The sequence below is a fragment of the Myotis daubentonii genome, chromosome 5, assembly GCF_963259705.1.
Source record: "Myotis daubentonii chromosome 5, mMyoDau2.1, whole genome shotgun sequence".
Lineage (NCBI taxonomy): Eukaryota > Metazoa > Chordata > Mammalia > Chiroptera > Vespertilionidae > Myotis > Myotis daubentonii.
Window position 1 is genome coordinate 33539661 of NC_081844.1, and position 8283 is coordinate 33547943.

Consider the following 8283-nt stretch of genomic DNA (forward strand, 5'->3'; position numbering starts at 1 on the left):
ACTGAAAGGTCCCAGGTTCGATTCCGGTCGGGGGCATGTACCTGGGTTGCGGGCACATCCCCAGTAGGAGATGTACAGGAGGCAGCTGATCGATGTTTCTCTCTCGTTGATGTTTCTAACTCTCTATCTCTCTCCCTTCCTCTCCGTAAGAAATCAATAAAATATATTTAAAAAAAAAAAAAAAAAAGAAAAGGAAAAAGGACCAGGGTGGAGGGTGGGTGAGCCTTGGTAACAATATTGCTCAGAGTTAACTCTCAATATTTATTAGTGCCTACTCTGTACCCAACATCGACCTATGGGTTTTACCTGCCTCACCTTCCTGGAACCTTACAACTGCCCTAGAAGTATACTCACCACAGACAAGGAAACTGAGGCCACGGAGGGGAGGCTGCTGGTCCAGGTTACTGAGCAGGTGGGCAGCAGAGCTGGGGCTTGGTCCTGGGTTCCAGCGTGACAGTGGTATGGATGGTCCCTTCCTCAGCAGTAGACCCTCAGCCACTGCCCTTACCACCCATCCCCCCGTCATCTCCCCACCTTCACTCCAGGACTCAGGCCCTGCTCCGCTTCCGTGGGGTGAGGGGAAGGACATCTATGGGTTCTGATGCCTGGAGTTTGGTTTGAACCCACCTGCCCTTCTCTGTGACCTTGGGGGCAGGCCTGTCCCTCTGGCCTCAGACTCCTAGCCTGTAACAGGGGCCTGTGGCGGACACTTCTCTCTCAGACAAGGTGAGCAGGGGCAGGAGATAAGGCCTCACCTGTAATGGCTGGGAGCTCCCTGTGCCTCACACCCTCTCTGGGCCCAACCCTGCTGTGTACCCCCATAGCCCTATTCAGGCCCCAACTCTCACTATGCTGGCGGGGGGCGGGGGGTGGGGGATCTGCTGTGCACCCTGTGGCCCTTTGCCTCCTCCTTGGGCCCAACCCAGCTGTGCGTTCCCGTGCCCTTTCTGGGTCCTGATCCCCACTGTGTACTCCCTGTGCCCTGCACCCTCTCTGGGCCCCATCCCCACTGGGTGCCCCTACACCCCAAGCCCTCTCTGGGCCTCAATCCCACTGTGCGTTTAGTGGGTCCCATGCTCTCCCCCCTCCACCCACCCCCACACACTCAGCTCCAGCCACCACTAGGTGGAGTGCGGAGGCCAGTGGAGACCCAGCACGAGCAGAGTCACGCTCTGAGTCTCCTGGGCACAGCTAGGTGGACGCCTCAGACACCGGCAAGCTCAAGCCTCCTGCCTGACAGACAGGGGCCCTTGGAGGGAAGCACCAGTTGTGGCCAGACAGATGTGAACCAGATGCCCAAGGGCTGGTGTCCAACACCTGAACTGGGCACAACTGTGACCTTGACCCCCAACCTCTGACCCTGCCGCTGCACCCGAGATGCCCATGTGGAGTTCAGAATCTCCACCTCCTGATGCCTACCCTTAGTCTGGCAGCCGGGCATGTGGGCGGCTGGGGAAACTGAGGCTGGATGCCTGGCCAGGGGGTGTGAGCTGGAGCACCCCTTGAGTTAGGGCGCGGCTGAGGCTAAGCGAGAGTTCTGAGTCTGAGGATAACCTCCCACCCACAGGCAAGGCCTCAGTGACCCGGGAGGCAGGTAGGCTTCTCTGAGGGGGTGATGGTCCAGCTTAAATCTGAAGTATGAGAAGTATCGGGCAGGGTGAGCACGAAGGGACGGTTTGCTGTGGCCCCCAGGTAGGGTCCAGCACGTGTTGGGAAATGGCGACCAGGTAAAGGTGGGTCAGGCCAGCCCCCACTCCCAGGCCTTTACAGGCCAATTGGGGGAACTTGAGCTTTCTGCAGAGGGTGCTGGGGAGCCGTGGTGAGTGAGAGCAGGAGAGTGACATAATCTAAATTACTTTGTTCCACAGCTCCCTGAAGCTGCCTGGGACGCGCTCTGGGGGCAGTCATGGAGGCTGGGGAGGACCAGAGAGTAGGCTGGGTGGGGGTCCAGGTGAGGTCTGTGTAGGAAGTGGCTGGGGCCCTGGTTCAGGAGGAGAGCAGGAAGCTCAGAGATGGGGGTGACCTGAGTGGGCTCAGGTGCCAGGCAAGCCCTCAGGCTGGGCCCATCAGTCCCAGGCTGTTCCCCAGCCCCCCAGAGTCTCAGGGCTGGATTCCTGCCTCCTCCTGTGTCTGCCAGCTTCTCATCAGCTGCCTGATGAATGGATTCTGGCTTAATTTTCTTGGGTTACTCCATTTCCAGAAAGAAAACGAAGGCACAGAGGGTTGGTCAGTCTAGCACATCTGGGGCCCCTCCTGTGTAATTAGCCCATCAGGGTCCCCCCCGCCCCCCGTGTAATTAGCACATCTTCTATGTCTATGTAATTAGCACATCTGGGGGCTCCTTCTGTGTAGTTAGCATGTCTACCTCTTTTTCTGTATAATTAACAATGTGCCCTGGGCCACAGAAAGACCACATGCCTTGGAACCCATTCTTGTTTTTTAAAAAAATCTCTTGCTGATAGTATTACAGATGTCCCCCATTTTCCACAATCCCCCACTTGCCCCCCTCCACCCAGCCACCCCCACCCCAGGCCTTCCCCGCTGTATTGTCTGTGTCCTTGTGCTATGCATACGTGTTCTCCTCGAGCCCCACCCACCTCCTCCCCCATGAGATCTGTCGGTCTGTTCCATGCTTCCATGCCTCTGGACCTATTTTGTTCCACAGTTTATTTTGTTCATTAGATTCCACATGTAAGTGAGGTCATGTGATATTTGTCTTTCTCTGACTGGCTTATTTTGCTTAGCATAATAATCTCTGGGTCCATCTGTGCTGTCTCAAAGGGTAAGAGATCCTTTCTTTTTATAGCTGCATAGTATTCCATTGTGTGAATGTACCACAGCTTTTCTATCCACTCATCTACTGATGGGCACCTGGGCTGTTTCCAGATCTTAGCTACAGTAAATAATGCTGCTATGAGCATAGGGATGCATCTATTTTTTCTGATTTGTGTTTCAGAATTTTTAGGATATATTCCCAGAAGTGGGATCACTGAACTCCATTTTTAGTTTTTTGAGGAAACTCCATAGTGTTCTCCACAGTGGCTGCACCAGTCTGCATTCCCACCAGCAGTGCACGAGGGTTCCTTTTTCTCCACATCCTCGCCAGCACTTGTTGTTTTTTATTGATTTTTTAGAGAAAGAGGAATGAAGAGGGAGAGAGAGAGAGAAGCATTGATGTGAGAGAGAAACATAGATCAGTTGCCTCCCATACACATCCCAACCAGGGACTGAAACTGCAACCTGGGCGTGTGCTCTGACTGGGAATCAAAATGGCCACCCTACTGGCTGGTTTGGCTCAGTGGATAGAGCGTCGGCCTGTGGATTGAAGGGTCCCGGGTTCGATTCCAGTCAAGGGCACGTACCTGGGTTTTGGGCTCGATCCCCAGTTGGGAGCGTGCAGGAGGCAGCCAATTGGTGATTCTCTCTCATCATTGATGTTTCTGTCTCTTTCTCCCTCTCTTTTCCTCTCTGAAATCAATAAAAATATATTTTAAAAAAACAAAACAAAACAAAATGTCCACCTTCGGTGCAAGGCACAGTGACCAACCAACTGAGCCACACCAGCCAAAGCCGTTGCTTGTTGATTTATTGATGACAGCCATTCTGATAGATGTGAGACGATATCTCATTGTAGTTTTAATTTGCATCTCTCTGATGATTGGTGACCTTGAACATTTTGTCATATGTCTATTGGCCACCTGTATGTCCTCTTTGGACAAGTGTCTATTCAAGTCCTTTGCCCATTTTTTTTTATTGGATCATTTGTCTTCCCGGTGTTGAATTGTATGCGTTCCTTATATTTTTTGGAAATTAACCCCTTATCAGATGTATCATTGGTGAACATGTTGTCCCATAGGGTGGGTTCCCTTTTCATTTTGTTGATGGTTGTGTGTGTGCGTGCGTGTGTGTGTGTGCGCGCGCGCACGCGTGCGTGTGTGTGTACGTACGTGTGTGTGTGTGTGTGTGTGTGTTGCTGTGCAGAAGCTCTTTTAGTTTGATGTAGTCCCATTTATTTATATTTTCCTTTGTTTCTTTTGCCATAGGAGATGTATTGGCAAAAATACCACTATGTGAGATGTCTGAGATTTTACTGCTTACGTTTGCTTCTAGAATTTTTATGGTTTCGAGACTTACATTTAAGTGTTTTACCAATTTTGAGTTTATTCTTGTAAATGGTGTAAGTTATTGGTCTAGTTTCTTTTTTCTTTTTTTTTTTTTTGCATGTACCTGTCCAATTTTCCCACCACCATTTAAATTATATATATATATATATATATATATATATATATATATATATCCCCAAATCTCCATAAAAAGAAACTACTAGACTTAATAAATGAATTCAGTAATGTAGCAGGATACAAAATTAACACCCAGAAATCTATGGCTTTATTATACACCAATAATGAACTCAAAGAGAAACTAAAAAAAACAATCCCATTTACCATTGCACCAAAAAAATTAAGATACCTAGGGATAAACTTAACTAAGGAGGTAAAATGTATTCAGAAAATTACAGGACTTTGAAAAAAGAGATAGAGGAAGACATAAACAAATGGAAGAATATACCATGTTCATGGATTGATAGAATCAACATCATTAAAATGTCCAAACTACCCAAAGCAATCTATAGATTCAATGCAATCCCCATTAAGATACCAACAGAATATTTCACAGACCTAGAACAAACTCTCCAATACCATTTTTTGAAGAGACTGTCTTTACTCCATTGTATGCTCTTGTTTCCTTTGTCAAATATTAATTGACCAGAATGACATGGGTTGATTTCTGGGGTCTTTGTTCTGTTCTATTGGTCTATATGCCAGTTCTTGTGTCAATACCAGGCTATTTTGATTACAATGGCTTTGTAATATCCGGTATATTACAAATAGTTTGATATCTGGTATTGTGATGCCTCCAACTTTGTTCTTCTTTCTCAAGATTGTTGAGGATATTTGTCTTTTTTGGTTCCATATAAATTTTGGAATATTTGTTCTAGATCTTGAACTATACCGTTGGTATTTTAACAGGGATTGCATTGAATCTGTATATTGTTTTAAGTAGTATGGACGTTTTAATGATGTTAATTCCTCCAATCCATGAACATGGTATATGCTTGCACTTGTTTTGTGTCTTCCTCTATTTCTTTTTTCTATGTCCTATAGTTTTCTGAGTACAGGTGTTTTTTGTGTTTTTTTTTTTTGGTTTTTTTTCCCTCCTTAGATAAGTTTATTCCTAGGTAGCTTTTTTGTTGTTGTTGCAATGGTAAATGGGATTTTTTAAAAAGTTTCTCTTTCTAAGAGTTCATTATTGGTGTATAAAAATGCCATTGAGCCCTGGCCAGTTTGTCTCAGTGTATAGAGCATCAGCCTGTGGACCGAAGGGTCCCAGGTTTGATTCTGGTCAAGGGCATGTACCTTGGTTGCAGGCTCCTCCCCAGCCTGGGCTCTGGTCAGGGCTCATGCAGGAGGCAACCAATTGATGTGTTTCTCTCACATCACATCTGTCTTTCCCTCTTTCTTCCACTCTCTCTGAAAATCAATGGAAAAATATCCTCAGGAGAGGATTTTTTTAAAAAAAAATTCCTATCACCTATAAAGTATAATTTAAAAAAATGCCATTGATTTCTGGATGTTAATTTTGTATCCTACTACTTTGCCAAATTCATTTATTAAATCTAGCAGTTTTCTGTGTGTGGAGTCTTTAGGGTTTTCTATGTACAATATCACATGATCTGTAAATAATGACAGTTTTATTTCCTCCTTTTCAATGGATGCCTTTTATTTTTTCTTCTTCTCTGATCACTGTGGCTAGTACTGTGTTGAATAAGAATGGTGAAAGTGGACATCCTTGTCTTGTTTCTGATCTTACAGGAAAAGCTTTTAGTTTTTGCCCATTGAGTATGATGTTGGCTATAGGTTTGTCACATATGGTCTTTATTATATTGAGATATGATTCCTCTATTCCCACTTTGCTGAGAGTTTTTATCATAAATGGGGGCTAGATTTTGTTGAATGCTTTTTCTGAGTCTATTGACATGATTATGTGATTTTTTTATTCTTCATTTTATTTATGTGTTGTATCATGTTTACTGATGTGTGAATATTGTACCAGCCTTGCAGCCCCAAAAGAAATTCCACTTGGTCATGGTGTATGATCTTTTTAATGTATTGCTGGATCTGATCTGCTAATATATATTTTTTAAAATATATTTTATTGATTTCTTACAGAGAGAAAGGGAGAGAGAGTTAGAAACATTGATGAGAGAGGAACATCGATCAGCTGCCTCCTACACACCCCCCACTGGGGATGTGCACAACCCAGGTACATGCCCCTGACCGGAATCGAACCCGGGACCTTACAGTCCACAGGCCGACGCTCTATCCACTGAGCCAAACCGGTTTCGGCTGCTCTGCTAAGATTTTGATGAGGATTTTAGCACCTGTGTTCATCAGGGATCTTGGCCTGTAAGTTTCTTTCTTCGTAGTGTCTTTGTCTGGTTTTGGAGTTAGGATAATGCTAGGCTTATCAGAAGAGTTTGGAAGTCTTTCCCCATTCGGGTTCAAGGCACCAAGAGTCGTGAATCTGGCTCTGCATCTCCCCTTTGCTCCTTACAACCCAGTCTCCTTGTTCTTCTTGGAAACAAACCAATCTTGTTCTTGCCACAGGGCCTGTGCACAGACCACTTTCTTCTCCCTTGATCGGCCAGGCAAAGAGCAGCACCGCCTACCCGCTGCCCGCCTGTGGTCACGCACACCACCCGCCCCTGCTGATACAGGCTTTTATTTTCAGGTCAACAATGTTTATCACAAACGGGTCAGGTATTGTGCACCTTGGGTGAAGGAGGCACCGCCCCTTCCCTCCGGAAAGTCACAATGAGCACAGGAGACAAATGCTCTAAAAAGGTGGAGCCTACACTAACAGAATAAGTCAGTTCTTACCCAGAGAGCAGTGGGTTTTTTATTTTATTTTTCAGATATAATTCAAGTACCATGAAGTTCACCCATTTAAAGTTTATAGTTCAGTGGTTTTTAGTACCGTCACAGAGTCATGCAACTACTATCTAACTCTAGAACATTCCATTACCCCAAAAGAATTCCCATCTCCACCTGCAGCCACTCCCTATCCTCCGCCCTAACCCCATGTCAGCCATGAATCTACTGTCTGTCTGGGGGTGTGCCTGTCCTGGACATTTCACATACATGGAATCACACGCCGTGTGGCCTTTTGTGTCTGGCTTCTCTCACTGAGCGTCCTGTGTTCAGGGTTCATTCATGCTCTAGTGGGTGTCGGTGCTTCGCTCCTTTTCGTGGCCGAGGAATATTCTGCTATGTGGATATTTCCACTGTTTGTTTCTTTCCTGTTCTTTTCTCCATATTGGTCAGGGCCAACATCAGGGTCCTGAGGAGACATGTGAGAACATTGTCTGTAGACAGCTGGATTTGCCCCTTCCCTCTGGGCCAGCTCTGCCCTTGAACCATGCCTCTGGCCACTTTTCCCATATGGGATCCACCTTCTCCCTGATTCCCCATCTGTCCCCACCCTGCACAACACACATGGCATCTGCCCCTCCCCTCACCCCAGCCTCTGCTCCGGGCCAGGCCTTGTTCACTGCTCCATGCTCCCTCCTTCCTGGAGCAACCAGTGGAAAATTTCAGACCAGGACCCGCCCCTGCCTAAACCCCCTATGGCTCCCCGTCACCCTGAAGGTTAGTGTGAATTCCGGGGCATGGCCAGACCTCTCTGTGGGCTACATGGTGAGGCTGGAAGATTCTCAGGAGGTTGAAGAAAGGGGGTGCTCCTTCTCCCAGGGGTAGGAGCCAAGAGAGCTGGGGAAATGGGCAGTGGGATTGTCCCCGTTTTCTGGGTAAGGAAAGTGCGGCTCCGGGGATGAGATGTAGGTTGGGGCTGCAGTGAGTCCTGTTCTCCGCCACGTGAAGTGATGCCACAGCTGCCTGGCATTCCTGCCCAGAGGCCCTTTCTGGTGGCTCAGAGACTCGACTGTTGCTTCTGGGCTGTCAGTGAGTTGGGGAGGGTCGTTGCCAGAGACCCTGAGACCTGCGGGAACCACACCAGCCCAATGAGGGTCCCAGGGCCCCTGCCCAGCCTGGGTTGGGACTAAAGGCCACCTCTTCCTCGCCACTGCTTCTGTCTCTGCTGTAATAGGATTGGGGCTTTTGAAGTTAATAGGAAATGAAGAGGCTTCCAATAGAGAATACAGTGCAAAGGGCTGAGGGGCCTTTGTGCGCCTAGCTGGCGGTGATGAAAGTACCATGAAATCAA